Raw genomic sequence first — 20,783 nt, 5'->3', positions numbered from 1 at the left:
TTTATACAGTATTTGTTTTGATGAGAATGAATTACTTCATTTAGCATACTGCTCTCAAGTCCCTCCTAAGTTAGGATGTAAATTACAAAATAATTGCTCCTGTGTGCTGCATAGATTTCCATTGTGTGAATGTATGATAATTTCTCAGCTCATGTAATTGTGACTGGGCATATGGGGTGTTTCCATGGTGATATACTGCTATGATAATTGGTGTACAAGTCTCTGTTTGTGTCTCAGTTCTCAGTTTCTGAGGGTATATTCCCTGCAGTGAAATAGCTGGGTAATATGAAATTTCTATGTTGCGCTTTTTGAGGAAATGCCAAAATGTCTTCCAGAGTGATTGTACCATTTTACAGCTTGCATCTCTGGCATACTATGTTAATGTGCTGCTCCAGTCATTTTTGTATAATTTTCAGCATAACCTTGTGTGCATATGATATTGTTCAATAATTTCCATGCTCTGTTGGCTTTCTTTGGAATGGAAACAAATATAAATCTCTTCCAGTCAGTTGGCCAAGTGTCCTCCAAATTTCTTGGCACAAGTTGGTGAGTGAATCCACAGACATAAATGTCTCTTTGTTAAAATATGTCAATTGGTATGCCATCAATTCCTGGGCTTTATTTTTATTTTCTGCAGGTTCTCTCAGAGCAGCTTGAACTTCTTCCTTCATCACCACAGGCCCTTTCTCATATATTATTAAATTCTTCTGTGTCGGCCAATTCCTTTTGGTGCAGAGACTCTGTATACTTCTTCTTTCTTCTTTTAATGCTTTCTGGATCATTTAATATTCTTCCCAAAGCATCCTTAACTATTGCAACTTGAGATTTGAATTTGTTCTTCAATTTCTTTAGCTTAAGAAATGTTGAATGAGTCTGACTTTTCTGATTTTCTGACTCCAGCTCTTTGCATATTTCATTATAATACTTTAGTTTGTCTTTCTGCACTGCCCTTTGAAATCTTCTGTATAGCCCCTTTACTTGATTTTTTCCTTTGCTTTGGGTACACTAGTGCAATATTCAGAGTTTCATCTGACATCTATCTTGGTCTTCCTTCTCTTTGTAATGACTTTTTGCATTCTTCATGGACAATATTCTTGATATCATCTCACGGCTCATTTGGTCTTCACTCCTTAGTGTTCAAGGCCTCACATCTGTTCGTGAGAGGGTCTTGAAATTTGAATGCAATAGACTCAAGGTCAAATATTTGTTCTTGTGGATTTTATTTAATTTTCTTTAACTTCAGTTTGAACTTGCAAATGAGTAGTTGGTGGTCTGTTCCACAATCAGCAGCACCTGGTCTACTTTTCACAGTTGATATTGTTCTTCTCCAATTATTCTTTACACAGATGTAATAAATAAGATTCAAATGCATACCAATCAACACTCTTGGTACCAGCAGCCGTGAAATCAAAAGATGAATTCTATTGGAAATTTTTTCTGTCAAGAACCTTTCTAGATTACTGAAGAGTAACAATGTAAGTCTGGAGACTAAAGTGCACCTGATCCACGCCATAGTCTTCACAATTACTTGCTATGGTTCAGAGAGCTGATTAATGACTAGGGATGATAGGAGAATTGATGCCTTTTAGCTTTGGTGCTGGAGAAGAGTATTGAATATACCATGGACTGCCAGGAGAACAAACAGGTTCATCCTAGAGAGGTTAACCCTGGTTGCTTCTTGGAAGCAAGGATTTGGCAACTTTGTCCTACATATTTTGGGAATGTTGCAAGGATGCACCAGTCACTGGAGAAGGACATCATGCTTCACATTGTAGAGGGACAGCACAAGAGAGGAAGACACTTGAAGAGATAAATTGATTTAGTGACTGAGATTTTCAGGGTAGGTGTGTCAGAGACAAAGAGTTTGGCACCAGATAGAGCAGGTTTCAGATCTATTGTATATAGGGTTGCTATGAGTTGCAAGCCATTTGATGGCATGTAACAACAACAACAACATGTGGTATTCAGCATTTTTTTTCCAATTTACAGATGCATAGTAAGTATTTAAAAATATTATGGCTTGAATCAGATGTACGTTACTCTTTAGACATAATTACTCATTATAGCTTAGTGAGATCCTTGACAATAAATTTACCCAGAACAATATGTCTTTCAATTTCTTGAATAGTGTTGATTGTGGATTCAAGCAAGAGTAAATAAATCACAGCTTAAATCTTATCTCTATCTATCTAGCTATTGCCTCACCCAATGATGAGGATTTTTGCCTTCTTGATATAGAGATGTAATCCATATTGACAGCTGCAGTGTCTAATCTTATACAAAGTAAGTGTTTTAAGTCCTTTTGACTTTCAGAAAACAAAATAGTGTCATCTGCATAACTGTGGTTGGCGATAATTCTCCTTACTATTCTAACAGCACATTTTCTTCATAAAGTCCAGACTTTCAAATAATTTGCTCAGAATACAAATTGGGTAGATAGGTGATAGATAAATAGATTGATAGATAAATAGATGATAGATAGATAGATATAAGAGATATACAGATGAGACAGAGAAATATAAAGATATAGATGCACAAACATATTCATATACAAAACCAAACAACCTCAAAACATAATTGTCACCTACCTTTCATAATTTTAAACCATGCAATTTTCCCTATGGTGCTAAAGGAAGAAGTTCAAGCTGCTTTGAAGCAAATAGCAAAAAATAAGGCCCCAGGAATGGATGGTATACCAATTGAAGTATCTCGGCTAAAAGATGCTGCCCTGGATGTGCTCACCAAGTTGTGCCAAGAAATCTGGAGAACAACCACTTGGCCTACTGACTGGAAGAGATCTATATTTGTTCCCATTCCAATGAAGGATGACCCAGCAGAGTGTGGAAACTTCAGAACAATATCGTTGATTTCACATGCAAGCAAGATTCTACTGAAGAATATCCAAAAACGACTAGAACAGCACATCAGCAGAGAACTGCCAGAAGTCCAGACTGGATTTAGAAGGGGTCGTGGTACTAGGGATATTGTTGCTGATGTTAGGTGGATCTATATTGAAATACAGTGTTGTGCATAATAAGATAATATCCATACATATACAAGGAAGTCCAGTGAATATCACTATCATTCAATTATATGCACCAACAACCAGAGCCAAAGAAGAGAAAATAGAAGGTTTCTACATACTTTTTCAATCAGATATTGATCAACTACGTAGTCAGGATGCATTAATAAGAATGCATTAATAAGAACACTATATAACATGAAAGTCTAGAGAGCGTTAAGGTGAATGAAATAACTCAGTCACATAAGGGTAAACACACTGAATAAGACCACTGTAGTGAAAAAATAGGAGGGAAAATGAGCAAAACACGTGAAAATGTTCTAAAGTGGAAGAGGAGAAAAGGGGATAGAAAAGGGAAAATCACTAGGATAGCAAAGATTAATCAGGGCTCTTTGTGTTAGGTGCTGCCTTTTCAACTAAGAATCTGTGACCTCGCTAAGAGTGAGTGTAAACTTGACCCTGTCCTGGGTAATCCTCACCATCTTTGATACACTTAAGACCATTGTTACAGTCACTATGTCAATCCATCTAGTTGTGTCTCCCTCTTTTTTGCTGACCCTCCAATTTTTGAAGTATGGTGCTGTATTTAAAAGACTCCTTCTTAACATCATGTTCAAATTACATACGATGAAGCTTCACTATCCTTGCTTCCAAGAAGCACCCTGGTTCTACTTTCTATAAGCCGTATTTGATTGTTCTTTTGTTAATCCATGGATACATAATGGCTCACATAATTTGGATATACAAAGTTAAAATTGGCTTAAAGTATGAAGAATGAAAGAACAAAATGTGCACATGTTATTTTTAAAAATTCCCTTGACTTTGTTTGCTTCTATGTAGAGAAAGCACCTTATGTATTTCTACATACAATAGTTCTAAATCTATACTTATATGGCCCTTTTAAGTTATTAGTTAAGTGAGTAAGTTTCTTTTACTTGTTTACTTCGTTGGAGTAGATTAGGCAAAACTGTGATAGACAATATTGTATGGAAGAGACGAAGTTGGATATTAGAGTTTGGTGTTTTTTCTATTTTTTAAGGAAATAAAAAGCTACTAGTTTCATTAGATTACGATAAAAGTGTTGCTATAAAAACAAACCAATGTGTGCCCAATTTAGCCAGTTTGAGATACAGTGTTAAGTATTTCTACTTAATATTGAAATGACTGAAAATTCTCCACTGTGCTAATGAAGCTGCAAAGAAAGCAATTAAAAATTTAAATATCTGAAAAATGACATTCATTAAACCCACATTATATTGTTGTTAAGTAAAAGGTCCTATTATATCATACAGTAGATATATGAGATTTTAATATTGTATAAAATATATTGTCTTACTTTCACATATTTATTTTGTTGTATGCAGCAGTCATGATTCTTTCAATTTTATAAAATGTATTAGTCCCATACTATACTTAGTTGTGCTTTATAATAAAAAAAAAACTTTTCTAAAGAAAATAAATAACTATGTCTGTTGTTGTGTACTACAGTGTCAGAACTGACCTATAGCTGACCCTCCAGTGATTTTTCTGAGGCAGATAACTGCAAGGGAGGAGATTGCCTATCTCCCACATACACAGCCTAAAAAAGGGGGGGGGAAGTAGAGCCAGAGTACTCCTTGGAGTCAAAAATAACAAAATTTCACCTCACATGCTGTGGGTATGTTGTTAGGAGAGGCTATTCCTTGGAAAGAGACATCATGCTTGGAAAGGCAGAAAGTTAGTGAAAGTGAAGACTTAGTGACTACTCACAGCTGCGGACTCATAGTTGCAGAGGTTTCAACTATGACTAAAATAACTCAGTGACTACTACAGTGGGTTCAGTTATTACTGAAAAAATAAGAATGGTATAAGACACAACAAGATTCAGATCTAATGTTTATAGGGTTACTATCAGTCACACTCAACTTACTAGCACCTAATAACAGCATGCTATGCATCTGACAGCTGGACAATGAACAGGAATGACAGAAGAACTGTTGCCTTTGAGCTGTGGTGTTGGAGAAGAGCACTGGACATACTGCAAAAAGAACAAATAAATATGTCTTGAAAAGGGTGCAACAAGAGTGCTCTTTGGAGGCAAGGATGATGAGGCTTCAGCTCACACACTTTAGGCACGTTGCTAGGAGGAGCTATTCCATGGAGAAGGACATGATGCTGGGAAGGGTGAAGGGTCAGTATAGGAGAGGAAGACCCTCAACCAGCTGGATTGGCACAGTGACTGCCATAATGGGTTCTAGTGTGCCAGCAGGTGTGAAGATGGTACAGGATAGGATGTGGTTCAAATCCACCAGCCATAGGTTCACTATTAGTCATATTGAACTCAACAGGTACCTAATAACAAAAAAATAATGTATCTATAGCACAAGTGCTTTTCAATGATTAAATTTCACAAGAACACTACTTCGATTTACCTTTGCTTTGTTTGACTATATTTGAGGGAAATATTAGATATTTTTAAATATTGCATCAATGATTACTGCACTAAGGGAAAAATGCTTAATATAGTCTGCAACAAGAATGATAACAATAAAGCTATGTATTTATCAAATATTGATGTAAAACCTATATGGACACAGATAATGTATAAAAATTATTTGTTGGCTTCAAATTTTTACAAAATCTAGAAATAAAAGTACATATTTAGATACAATATAGAACATAAAAGCATTAAACTAGTAGGATGTAATCTGAAAATTAAACAAAAACCCAAACACCACAAACCTGTTACTTTTGTCTACGACTTGATAACAGTTAACTACAACAACATAAATATCACGATCAGTTCAGTTTGGACTCACATTTCCCTTACAATCATTGCTATGTTTGAGCCCATTGTTACAGCCATTATTAATCCATGTTATTTAAGGTCTTCTTTCTTTAACTATCATTTTATCAAGCATTGCCAAAAAATGACTGACTGTTATGCCAAAGACACAAAGTTTATCATATTCGCTTTTTTAAAAGTTTCTCTCTGAAATCCTTCAAAGATTGATTTGCTTATTCTCTCTGGCTGTTCAGGCATCAATTATTCTTTACTTTTCCTTATTGGTTGTCTACCATTCACATCTGTGTGATAACCGTTAATGGCTTGGGGGAGTGAGGCCTACCATAGTCCTCAAAGTGACAACTTTGCTTTTTAATACGTTATAGAGGCTTTCCGCAGCATATTCACACAATGAAATGTGCCATTTGACTTCTTCGCTGTTGCTACTATGGCATTAATTGTTAATATTTATCACCAAATTTACTATGATTCATAATGACCCTTTGAACAACAGATAGGAAACTTGTCATATCCTGTGCCAGTCTTGTGTGATTTTTGTCCTGCTAAAGCCTGTTGTAATTTCTGTCAGTCTGCTTGTTGAGGATCATTCTCTCTTTTACTGATCTTCTACCTTTCCAGCATGCTTTCTTTCTCCAAGGAATGTTTTCTTCTGAAAATAGGCCCATAATGTATGAGAGACAATGATTCATCCTCCTTGCCTATGAGGAACATTTTGATTATACTTCCTTAGAGACAGACTTGTTCACTCTTTTGACAATCCATGATATTATAGCCAGTACTCTTCTCCAACAGCACAATTTAAAAGCACTGATTCTTCTGACACTTAAGATGCATAGGAAGTGACTTAAAAAATGATGGCTGTATCAAGCACACCTTAGTCTTCAAAGTGATGTTGTTCTTTCACACTTTGGAGAAGTCCTTGACAGAAGATTTCTCTGATGAAACATGTCTTTTGATTTCTTGAGTGCTGCTATTTTAGACCGTGGATCCAATAAAAATGAAATTGTTGACAGTTTCAATATTTCCTCTAGTTTTCACAATGTTGCTTATTTGTCAAGTGATGAGAATTGTTATTTACTTGGTGTTAGGATGTAACCCATATTTAAAATCTGTGATCTTCTACAGTAAGTGCCTCAAATCTTCTTCACTTTCTGTAAGTAAAGCTGTGTCATCTGCACAGAACATGTTGTTGATGAGTCTTCTTCTAATCCAGGTGCTACATTCACTTTCATATAGTCCAGCATCAAGTGATTTGCTCAGGACACATATTGAATAGGTATGAAGAAAGGATACAACCTAATTTTAAATCATGCAATATTATTTTGTTTAAAAACTACTTCTAAATCTTTGTGTAGCTTTCACAGGAACACAATTAAATGTTCTGGGATTGCCAATCTTCTAAATGTTAGTCATAATTTGACACTATCCACATAACTAAATGCCTTTGAACAATAAATAAAACACAAGCAAAATTGTCTTCCTGGTATTGTCTGTTTTCAACCATCCATCCTAAATAAGCATTTGTATATCCTTATCTCTTCTGAATACAGTTTGAATTTCTGGAAGTTCCCTATCTATGTAGAGAGTATAGAAATATCGTTAATACCACATGCAAGTAAAATAATGCTGAATATATTTTTTAAAATAATGTTGAATATAATTTAAAAAAATAACTGGAATAGTACAGTGGTAGAGAATTTCCAGAAATTCAAGCTGGATTTAGAAGATTTAGTGATTGTAGATGCAAAAAAATAAAATCTTTGACAACTTAAATATTTTCTCCGCTTATTGTGATATTACTTGGTTTAGCTGTGAGAATTATTGTTTCCTTATTGATGAGGTATAATCTATATTGAAGACAGTGCCATAAAATTAAATTTTCTAGAACTTACAAGCAGATCTCTAAAAACATAGTCACTGTGAGGCCTAGCTAGACTCTAGTGAGCTCTGGTGGCTGAGTGCTAAGGAGTTGTTCTGGCAATCCAAAAGTATATGGTTTGAATCCACCAGATGTACCATGGAAGAAAAATGGGCATCTCCTATCATTTGGTTAACTATCTCTGAAAACCTGATGGAGGATCAGCTATGGGTTTATTCTGACAGGACAGTTAACAACAACAGTAGGACTCTAGTTTTGTGGTCTGTATTGCTCTATCTCCATATATCAATGGAAATATTATATGGGCTGGTCCAAGTTCAGTGGAGATCACAAATAACTGAAAATAGAATACGGGATAGAAGGCAAATAGAGACAGAAGAGAGTAAATCTTCTGAGAGCAGAATGTGTAATTGACATTATTCCCTTTCCTTTGAAGTAGATTATTTGATGTAAATTAAACTCAGCCTCTATGCTCTCAATCCATAATTCCATTTTTTTTTTGGTGCGTGTGTGTGTGTGGTGGGGGTAAGCATTGTCCTCATTATATTCATGTTTTTAGAATGTTGCAGCTTCAACAAAATGAAATCATTGGGATAGTATCTCAATTGATGATATCAGGACTTCCAACTCGATTTCAGGTTCTTGTGATTTCTCTAACAAAGACCTTCATTTCCTCGGGGATATATGGATTAGTTTTTATATCTTCTCAAGGACATAACATGACTTCTATATGATTAGAGAAGAGCAATTCCAGTAAATTGTATTAAAAATTTTATATTCAGGTGTCTCAATTTGCTATTTAAAAGATAAGGTGTGGATTATCTCATAATTCTGTCATTAAAATGTAGCCAAGCTCTACATTGTCTCTGTGCAGCGTGGCTACTGGGGAAACAAGATTGGCAAGCCTCACACCGTTCTCTGCAAGGTAACTGGGCGCTGTGGCTCTGTGTTGGTGTGTCTGATCCCTGCACCCCAGGCACTGGAATCATGTGGCCCCTGTGCCTAAGAAGCTGTTGATGATGGCTGGAATTGATGACTGTTACACTTCAGCCAGGGGCTGCACAGCTACCCTGGGCAACTTTGCTGAGGCCACCTTTGATGCCATCTCAAAGACCTACAGCTATCTGACCCCAGATCTCTGGAAAGAGACGGTGTTCACGAAATCTCCCTACCAGTAATTCACAGATCATCTTGTAAAGACTCACACTAGAGTCGCCGTGCAGAGGACTCAGGCTCCAGCTGTGGCCACCACATAGTGGATTTTCTATAACAAATAAAGTGAATTATGTTCTAAGAAAACGTAATTTCATCAGTCTATATGCATACATTCTGACAAGTGGCAAACAAGAGCATACTTCCAGAATTAGAAACAATTTTCTTCTATTTGTATACCTTTCATGAAAAAATATTGGCAGTAGTTAAAATCAGTGAATTTTTAAAGCCAGAGACAACAGCCTGTAAATTACAGTTTACTACTTTCTTTGGGGAGGTGAAGTACATAACACAGAGAACAAAATGTTACTCAGGAGATATTTAAAGGGCAAGAGGAACATTTCAAAAGTGCCCTGAGTGAAAACATGCAGAAAATTCCTTTTCACTAGAAAATGAGATAAAAATATACATATACTTGCTAAAATGTCATGCATTGTATCTTTGTCATTTTGTTAACTGGATTTTACTTACTAGTAATAACCATAATTTAATTATTGTCTGAAACCTGCCAAGAGCTCCATATAAATTTACTCTTTTAATCCTTGCAATATCATCTGGTACTGTTTACCATTTCATATCGATCACACAACAAAGAAGCTCTCAAACTCCATTGGATTTTTGAGGCTATAAATCACACTGAAGAGGTTTCCCATCTTTTTCCTGAGGAGCTACTGGCAGATTTGAATCACCAGAGATGTGCTACATTTGGGTTAGGAGTAAAACCCTGCTCTGACCTCTAAGTTTTAGCTCTCTATAGCAAATGACGTTAGGCTGAAATTCACTTATGTAGATGCCTACAAGTTACTTAGTAAAGAGACGGGAATAATTTCTTAGGACCACAACGACTCTCTTTCTGCATTAAATTGATAACCTTCTTTGGCTCAAGGAAGTGATTTAAATTCTGCAGCAGTTCTTATACTATTATTCAATATACAATGTAAAGAATTCCATTGTCGAGAACAAAGTCAGCCACTTGTTACCTGCTGTAAACAAGATAAACAAGACCAGCTCAAGCAGAGATATACGTATTTTCCTTTTCAGAGGAAAGGTGAAGTAGAAGAAAGCATTACTAAGGATGTATGTCTTTCGTTTCAAATTCAGTTTCCTCATTGCTGTCCTTGTTACTGGTTGTTCTTCATGATTCCACTTCTAAGACAACATTTTCTCTTCCATTTCATTGTTTTTACTGTATATTGAAGAAAGTTCACTTTGAATAAAATAGAAAAAATTAAGAATAAAAGATAAAGGGAGGAATTGTGATGAAAGCTGAAGTTTCTCAACATTTCTCTAAAAGATTTAGAGATTGTGGAACTACCTTCAACTTCTTCAGTAATTGTCCTGTAGATGATGCAGAATTTACCATGTGATTTATTTTCCTCTTCAAAGATATCTATTCTCAACAGATCTTAGGAATTGTACCTGTTTAAAAGATTTCTACTAAAAAATGAGAGCAAACAAGTAAGTTAATTTCTGCATCAGTCAAATCCCTTCTTTAATTTCTTCAATTTTTCTCAGGCAGTAAAAAAAAAGAGGACAAGGTTGCTTCATATTTCCCCATGAAGTACAGCATGCATATCTTTTAACATTTACTTATTTAACTTAAAATATATTCATCTATATTTTAACTCTGAAAACATATTCAACAACATTGCTAAATATAATCATTATAAAATAACTTCAGTACATTGGTTCTATTGTTGTTGTTGTTGTTATGTCCCGTCGAGTCACTTGCGACTCATAGCGACCCTATCTACAACAGGCCTAAACTCTGCTCTGTCCTGTGCCAATCGCACTGTCTCTGACACTCCCATCCCAATTATACCAGTCACTGAATCAATCCACCTCACAGAGGGCCTTCCTCTCCTGCGCTGTCCCTCCACCCTCCCAAGCATGGTGTCTCTCTCTAAGGACCTGTCTCTCCTCACAACATGTCCAAAGTATGTTAGACGGAGCCTCAGAATCCTTGCCTCCAAGGAGCCACCCGGTTTAACCCTTTCCAGGACAAATCTGTTTGTTTTCCTAGCAGTCCATGGTATTCTCAATACTCTTTTCCAACACCACATTTCACAGGCATCAATTCTCCTTCTATCCTCCTTGGTCATTGTCCAACTCTCTGATGCATAACAAGTAATTGCGAAGACCATAGCCTATATCAGATGCACCTTAGTCTCCAGAGAGACACCATTGCTCTTCAGTACTTTGGAGAGGTCCCAAACAGCAGACTTTCTCATGGCAATGCGCCTTTTAATTTTCTGGCTACTGGTACCAAGAGTGTTGCCTGTGGAGCCAAGCAAACTAAAGCTGTGAGCAATCTCAATCCCTTCACCATCCATCCTGATGCTGGCAATTGGTCCAGTGGTGAGAATCTGTCTTCTTGACATTGAGCCTCAATTCATTTTGGAGGCTGCAGTCCTTAACCCTCTGCAGCAGGCACTTCAGGTCCTCTTCAGTTTTAGCAAGCTTCTATAGATTCAATAATTCCTGTCTGATTGTATAGAAAAAAATTTCTCTTTTACATTTACTGTGCTGGAGATAGGACACTTTGGGATTTCACATTTCCCATCTTCATAACCATAGCACTAGAATTAGATTACTACATGTCCTACAAGTCCTAAAAGAGCTCTTGTCTCAGACTCTCACGTTTTCAGAAACTTTTATGTCGTGTGTGATTAAATCAGAATCCATTTACAGCCAACCCTGCAGCAGGGTCCAAAGGCTGTAAATTCCACTAGAGGAGATTGGTCATCTTTATCCTGTGAAGATACATTTATCCTGAGTTGATGAATTTAAACTGTTTGCCTTTGAAATGAGAGTGCAACTCCTTACCACTAAACTGACAGAGTTCAGAAGATTAGATACTGAAATTCTAAAAAATGCTTTGTTGTTGTTGTTTGTCATCAAGTCGCCTGTGATTCAAAGTGATCCTATGTACAGTAGCTCTGAACCCTGTTCTGCCCTGGGCCAATCTCATCGTCTCTTACACACATACCCCCGTTTCTCCAGTTACTGTGTCAGTCCATTTCGTTTAGGATCTTCCTCTCCACCTTTCCAAGTATAATGACCTTCTCCATGGACTGGCCCCTCAACATGTCCAAAATATCTGAGACACAGCTTCAAAATCTTTGCCTTTAAGAAACAGCTTGTTTTCACTTTCTCCAGGACAGACCTATTTGTTCTCTTGGCAGGCCATGGTATGTTCAGTACTCTTCTCCAGCACGACAATTCAATGGGATCAATTCTTCTTCTATCTTCTTAGTGTTTCAGCTGTACTCTTTTAGTAAGGAATGCTCTACTTTGAAATACAAGAATAGTGTTTTATCTGTACTTTTGACATCTTCAATATTTTCTCATGCTATTTGGCAATTTTGAACTTTTACCACTATTTGCACTTCAGGACAGATTTTATAATGTTCATTTTGATGATGAATGACATTCCATGTCCATTTTGTAATTTTTCGCAAAATGAATCCTATGATTGATTCAAAATAGTAAATAGCAGTACATTTAAGGTTACTATGACTGTTGTTGTTGTTGTTAGGTTCCATCAAGTTGAGTACAACTCATAGCAACCCTATGAACTAGAAGTTCTAAACTCTGTTCTATTCTGCACTATCATTGCACCTCCTCACACGCAAAAGCCCACTACAGCAGTCACTGTATCAATACACCTAGCTGAGGATCTTCCTTTCTTTTACCAGCCCTCCACTCCTCCCAACATCATATCCTTCTCCAAGGTATAGCCCCTCCTAGAAACATGCCCAAATTTTATGAGGCTAAGTCTCATCATTCTTGCCTCCTAATAACACTCTGGCTGCACCCACTCCAAGACATATCTGTTTATTCTCTTGACCGTCCATGGAATGCTCACCACAGCTCAAAGGCATCATTTCTTTTTCTGTCACCTCTATGCATTGTTCAGATTTACCATTTTCATGCATTCTATTTCATTATTGATACTTTCAATTTTCTTAGCTCACACTTTGTAACTTTTAAATTCCAATCTAGTTTCTCTTCATTGTAAGTCATGCCATATCAGCAAATGAAGAGCTTTCATTCATTTTTAAGCTTTCCTTGATCTGTGTAATTAAGGTAGATTCTACTTTGAGGACGCATCTCTCCTCCCTTTATATGTTGAGTGCTTTCCTACCTCAAGGACACATTTTGATAACTTCATTAATGTTCTGTCTTTAGTTATAGGATTTTGTTTTTTAGGTTTCATTATTTCCATTATCTCACAAGTGGATGTCCATATTTCTTAATCTTTCATTCTCTGGAAGCTCTACCACAACTTGTTCATAAAGAGTGATCATGGTGGTATTTGAAATACTGGTGACACCATAGCAGTACATAAACCACCTCAGTAATAAAAACTGACAAGTATCTTAAAGTATAATGCTTTAAGTGTTACAATAATGTTAGTAAACATACAAAAAAGTATTTATATATAAGTTGTTATTGTTTGCCTTCAGGTTGAGAATGACTTATAGTGACCCTATGAACAAAAGGCCTGAACCCTTTCTGTAACAATCGACATTTTCAAAGTTTATAGAGTTTCCACAGGCATGTTGCTTAGGAAGTAGATGCCACTCCTGCTTCCAAATTTGTCTTAAACTGGGAGTTCAATAAACACTGTCCACCATCGAGTAACTGTTATGGCATTTGAGACCTCAGTGGTACAAGGAAAATAAAGGACTGGTAACTGGAAAATAAGGGATGGTGACAGAAATAAAGCAAGAGATTGCATGATAGCATTTTCAGCAACAAATTATTTATTAATTTAAAGCATTTCTAAAGAAAATATAAGCAATTTATATAAAAATGAAAATATATGTCAAAAGGGACTCTGAAAATTACACTAAAACATTGAGAAGAAGCAAAAAAAAAGATATAAATGACAAAGTCAAAGATATTATTCTTAGGTTGGCTATCGGTCATAGTTGACTTTATGACACATAACAACAGCAACAATAACTGCTATTGAGTTGGTTGTGGATTCAAACTAAAAGATATTTTTGACCATTTTAATGATTTATCCAACTATCATAACATTTTGGTAGAAATTAAATTTGTCAAAATGGTATTAAAGAGATATAGACTCACTCCTGGTGAAAAGTTGTTACTTACACATAATTTTGGAAGTTTCTGTTATTGTTAATAATTTATTTTTAATAAACTACACAATTATAAATCTTAGCAAATGGAATCTAAAAAATCCTATTTTTAAAAGGTTCTAGTCATTGATTTAATGACAATTTTAATCCTAGATAACAACTAAAACCACTATTTATGCAGGTAGAAATTTTAGTGCATTCTGGTTTTTTACATTAGTCTTTACTCCATCTAATGTGATATTTCTTATTGATCTAATTATGAAAAATTTTGTCCTTTTAATGGAGAGATGTAATTTAGTCTTTGATCTTCAATAAGTGATTAAGGGTTTATCATCTGTGTAATGAAAGTTGCCGAGTCTTCCTCCAATACTGATACCACATTCTCTTTTCGTTTATTACAACTTCTTTAATTACTTCTTCAGCATACAGACTAAATGTTTGTAGAAGAGATTTTCAGTAGCTTTCTAATTTCCCTTCACAGGAATTTAATCATTGGAGCAATGACATTTTGATGAATTTAAGAAAAGTAAAATAGAGTGAGTGGAACACCATGAACTTTGGAGAAATATATTGGTAAAAATAATTTTAACAGATATTATTATTTTGGGTCTCAATGGGACACAACAGTAAAAAACAATAACTGTTATGTGGTTTTAGGTTCTATAATGCCATCAACCATTTCCTCAAGAAATTTTCTCTTAGAGTAAACATTGTTTCTCAATGAAATTACTGTCAGTTTGGGGTTTTGGTTGATTTTTATTCCCTTTGATGTTTTGTTGCTGAGATAAAATTTAAATTATTTAAAATCAAGAAAGCTTAGCTTTCTGTTTTTATATACAGCACTAAATATAATTTTTGTGTGGGATTCTATAAGCTTTTTGTAAAGATATGTTTATTGTGAGTTTCTTAAAAAAAGGGACATTGTAAGTAGTCTGTACCAATTTGTTTTATCATAGAAATCTTACACCAGGTAAGTTACACAAAATCATGCAGGACAGAGTAAGATTTTGAAGCCATGCTTTTTAAGGTCTACATATATTTGATGAAAATAGAAACAAGAGTTAAATAATCAAGAAAAGTACTTACAACATAATGTAACTTATGGATGGTCTGTTTTCGTTCATTTTTACCTGAACTTATTTATTATTTTCGTTCATTTTTACCTAAACTTATTTATTATTTTCTACTTTAAATGTAAGTTACAGCTTTAGTTATTATTTTATTGTTGTTATTGTTAGGTGCTGTTGAGTCATAGACGACTCATAGTGACCGAAGAATGAAAGGCGTGAACACTGTTCATACATAGAGTTTTCAGAGACAAGCCCTTTTGGAAGTAGATGTCACTCGTGCTTCCAGGCTTGTTTAGTTGGGAAGCTCCAGCAAACACTGTCCATCATGGGTAACCATTGCCACGTTTGGCACATCAGTGTCACAGTGTTCAGCATCACAGCAACCACGAGTTACCTCTGTACAAAGGTATTACTGGAAAAAATTAGAGCTGCCAGCCAAGCAGATATACACCCACCCATGTGTACTGCTTCTTTGTTCACCATAACAAAGAGCTGGAAACAACTCAAGTACGCCTAAACAAATGAATGGTTAGAGAAGTTGTGGTATATTCACACAATGGAATACTATGAAGCACTGCAAAATAATGCACTCACAAAGTACTATATAAAATGAGTGACCCTAGAGGGGTCATTATGCTGAGTGAAATTTCTTAGTCACAAAAGGACAGACATTTCATAATGCCACTGTTATAAAACAGGACCAACCTGGGGGTTGAAGGAAAATCAAGAAAAGAGGGGATAAATAATGTACACACCTTGGGGGGAGGGGTGGGGAGAGAGGAGACAGGTAATGAACACTGCATTGCAACAGATAAGGGAAAGAATTGTTCAAAAGGAATATATGATCAGGCATTACTTGCATGACAATGCTCCATAAAAAGAGGTGCACTGCAAAGTGGAAGGGCGAAGGGAGGAAAATGTACAGCAATGGATGAATGGTGAAGCTGTGTATTCTCCCACATCACTCAGTTCATTACTATTGATACCCACACAATTAAAGTGAGTTAAAGGTGACTGCAAACATCTGAGGGAAGATGGATTCTAAAACAATCTTAAGCAGGGGCGGCCTATGACCAGGGCGTTTGGACTTGGGCACCAAGGAGACCCTGACTCTGTTGTACCTCACACAAACTCTCAGGGGGCTGAGTCTCCTGGACTGTATAAATAGACCATCAATTGAAGTCCATGCTTTCTAAATATTTCTTCTTTCCTGTTCTCACCTTTTGCATTCCAGTCACCCATATTATTAATGAATCATAGTTGTATGTTTGATCGATTTCTGACTGCAAAAGTCAGTTAAATCATCTATTTCCTCTTCTTTGGCTCTCATCATTGGTGAATTAAGTGATCTTCCTTGTATACATATGGATATTATAGAGTAATTCACAACATTTTAAGATGTCTCTAAAAAATGGGGGTTTTATTTTGGTTATACTAGTTTATTTACAAAATTCACATACATTGTTGTGCCGAACAGAGTCTTCTAAGTCCCCTCCATCAAATTATACGATCCCATGATTAATCTCGCCTCTTCCACACTTGCTCATCCATTTGCTTCCACCCTCTACTTGGATCCTCATACTCATTCTACAATGATGGTTTTCTACAATATATGTCCTTATGAGATGCTATAAGAAGAATTTAATCCGTTGGGTTGTGGTACTGGAGAAGGGAATCTTGAACATACCATGGACTGCCAAGAGAGCAAATAAGTCTGTCTCGGAGTGGGTGAAACCAGGTTTCTCCTTGGAGGCCAGAATTTTGAAGCTTCATTTCACATGTTTAGGCACATGGCCAGGAGTCACCAATCCTTGGAGAAGGTTATCATATTAGCAAGAGTGGAGGAACAGCAGAGGAGAGGACGACTCTGGATGAAATGGATTAATACAGTAACTGGGGCAATAGGGGTTGGTGTGTTAGAATCAATGATCCTGGCTCTGAAAAGGGCAAGCTTCAAAGCTGTTGTACATAGAGATGTTATGAGTCTCAAGCAACTTGATAGCACATAAAAACAACAACAAATAACCTCACTAAAATAGTATTAAATTTGAAATTTCTTTAAAGTTACAATTTTATACTATAAATATTAATGAACTGAATTAATCTATTAAAATTCTTTATTGTAGTGGTTGTTGTTAAGTACCGTTGAGTCATAGATGACTCATAGCAGCCCTATGAAGGAAAGATCTGAACACTTATATAACTTTCATTGTTTCTCCAAGTTCATAGAGTTTCCAGAGGCAAGCTGTTTCGGAAATGGATGCCACTCCTGGTTTCAAACCTGTTTTAATTGGGGAGCTCCACCAAACAGTGTCCAATCCTGGGTAATCATTAATGCATTTGACACATCAGTGTCACAGTGTTTAGCATCGCAGCAACCACAAGTTACCTCTGTACAGTAAATGGACAGATCAGTGCTATATCACTTAGAAGAATGTTTGACCCAAACCAATTAAAACCAGTTCCAAGGGGTGCAGGCCATAGAACCCAAAAGCATTTTTAAAGAGAAGGATGAATACAATCAATTCACACCCAAGAACAAGTAAATATTCCACCCAAACCCTCACCGGGACCAGAAAACAAACCTCTGCAGAATCCAGCTGCTCTAGATAACTTCCCAATCTGGATTCCAGCACCATACTGGTGATTAACTGCCTTTTTTAAATAGGAGGCCAAATAAAATCAACTCACAACCAAGGACGAGTTAACATTCCACCATAAGCCTCACTAAAATCAGAAAACAAACTTCTATAGAATCCAGCTACTCCAGTCAACTTCCCATCCTACAGTATAACCCCGTACTGGTGACCAAAAACCTTTTTAAATAAGAGGTAAAATAAAATCAGCTCACACAGTTAATATACTAGAGTGTAAAATAATTTCAATTATATAATAATGGTCATGTGGCTTGAGTCCAGCAGTTTTTCAAAGGATAGGCAGTCTCCTTTCTTATGATTTATGGCCTTCAAAAACTTCCTAGAAGGTCTGCTATGGGTCATTTCTAGCAAGATGGCACACAATACCAGCAAATATCATATAATGACTTCTTAACTATTGGTTTAAAATGATTAATTTAAAAGCTCAAATTAAAGACTTTTAATGATGTGTAAGCACAACAATTTACTGAAAAGACCAATAATGACAAGCAGAAATTGTCAAAATTAAAAGAGCTCCTAAATTACAATAGATATAATATGTGCATAGAAAATTAAGTATTTATAAATTAAATTGTCTTTTGTGAAATTAACTTCCATACAGCTTCCTAAATAGTGTGAATAATTTTGCCATAGGACATGAAACTATATTATTGAAGTTTCTTCAAGATAATTTCAGGTGATGATTTGCTTAAAATCTTTATATATGTTTATTTCTAACATTATATAGTTGTTGTTAAGTTCCATTGAATCATAGATGATGCATAGTGACCCTAATAACAAAGCTCCTGAACATGTATAACTCATCATTTCTTCAAGTTCACAGAGTTTCTAGAGGCAAGCTATTTCAGAAGTGGATGTCACTCCAGCTTCCAAGCCTCTTGTAAATCAGGAGCTCCACCAAACACTGTCCACCATAGGTAATCATCATCTCTTTGAAGCATCAGGGTGATAGTGTTTGTCATCACAGCAACCATGAGTTAATTCTGTACAGCAAGATGACAGACCAGTGCTATGCTACTTAGAAGAATGCTTGACTGAAAACAAGTGAAACCAGCCTCAACAAAAAAAAAAGAGAAAAGAAAGAAAGAAACATACCTTTGTAGAATCCAGCTACTCCACTCATCTTCCCAAACTGAAAAGCAGCAATATTATATTTTAGCTATTTTTATTCTTAGAAACTGAATGGTAAAATGTATTAACAGTAAACTGTGTTCATCTGTTTTTCAATAATAGTAATTTAGTTGCTAAAATAATAATCCATTTATATCCAATTATAACACCATTTCTTAGGGATGCACTTTGCTTTGTTATATTGCAGTTCTTCTTGTTAAAAGTATAGACTGATTTCCTTGCCCTTAAATCTACATTGATCTCTTCATGATATAACATCAGAAATTGTATACATCTTGGTTGTCACCTCTATGCATACCTATTAAGTCTGTATTCTAAGCAAATCATTTGGGAAACTGGACTTTATGAAAAAGAATGTAGCATTATGATCAGAGGGAAATTCACCAGCAAAATGTGTTATATATGACATAAACCTGCTTGCTGAAAGTATTGAGGACATTCTTTCTGCAAAAATTAAACATTGTTGTTGTGTACCATAAAGTCAGAACTGATCCATAACCCACCCCTCAGTTGGTTTTTAGAGGCAGTTAATTGCATGGGTGCAGACTGCCCCTCTTTCTACCATTGAGCAGCTGGTGGGTGGATTCGAACCATATGCCTTCAGGATTGCAGCATAGGTTCTTACAAGCCATTACAGTCTTCAACATGCATTACATCTCAACACCCGGAAGATAAAAGTCTTCACCACTAGAATGAGAAACAACATCTGATAGATGGAGAAAAGATTGAAATTGTCAATGACTTTACTTTACTTGAATCCACAATTAACACTCTTAGAACCCGAAGTCAAGAGGTAAGGAGAGGTACTGCATTGGACAATTCAGCTGTCACGTATATCTCCCATTTTTAAAAAATGTATATAGCAATGATATTAGCTCAAAGATTAATGTACATCTAATTCAGGTGATAGTCTTTTCTATCATTTACTATGTGCCTAAGAATTGGACACTGAATAAGGATGACAGAAGAAGAAAGATGCCTTAGAACTGTGGTGTTAGAGAAGAGTATTGAATACCCCCAGAACTGCCAATAGAATGAACAGATATGTTTTGGAGAAAGAGAGGCCAGAGTTCTCCTTTATGGTAAGGATAACAAGGCTTCATCTCCCATGCTTTGGGAATGTTGTTAGGATGCTATTGTTTGTAAAGAGACATCATTCCCAAAAAGGTGGAAGGCCAGCAAAAGAGGAAAGGAAGAGGCCAAATGAACTGGATTGCCACAGTTGTGGCAACAGTATTCTCAAGTATATCAGAACTGAAAAGCATAGTACAGGATAGGACAAGGTTTATATTTGTTGTTTTAGGGTTACTACAAAGTTTACTCAGTGTTATTACACCCAACAATGACAATTAAGTTAAGTTAGTCTTTTGTCGTGTTATGCACAATAGGACACAACAGAAGTGACGTTTCATGACTGTCTTAGTTATCTAGAGACCATATGGCAGATACACCAGGTGATTTTAATTAAAACAACAAAACAAAATACAACAACAACAACATTGCTTTGAAGTTTGGAAGAATATAAGGAAAAATCCAGAGTGCTAGCCTTAAGGAAAGCTTTTTCTATTGGTTCTAGTTCTAAAAGTTGCCCACGGCTGAAATATGAATTTAAAGAACATGTTCTACTTCCAGCTCTTTTTATTTGGTAGAACTAAGATATCTCCTTCTTACTGTTTTTACTCTTCTTTTGAGTCTTGTGACTAAAAGATGCTAGAAGCCATAACCCAGGGAAACACCATTCCAATGGAACAATGTTGTGATGGGATTTAATGTATCAAAGCCTACTCTGAATTCTTTTACAATTATTTCACTTATCATATCATTATGGGAATGATTACACAATAATACAATTATATCATTATAAAAGTATTTTGCCTGGAAGTTGTTTTATTACCTTTTCAATTTTTTCTTTTGTA

The sequence above is a fragment of the Elephantulus edwardii genome, unplaced genomic scaffold, assembly GCF_000299155.1.
Source record: "Elephantulus edwardii isolate Elephantulus edwardi_28Jun2011 unplaced genomic scaffold, EleEdw1.0 scaffold00046, whole genome shotgun sequence".
NCBI classification, from domain to species: Eukaryota; Metazoa; Chordata; class Mammalia; order Macroscelidea; family Macroscelididae; genus Elephantulus; species Elephantulus edwardii.
The sequence above is the reverse complement of the archived record's forward strand: the minus strand, read 5'-3'. Positions refer to the sequence as shown.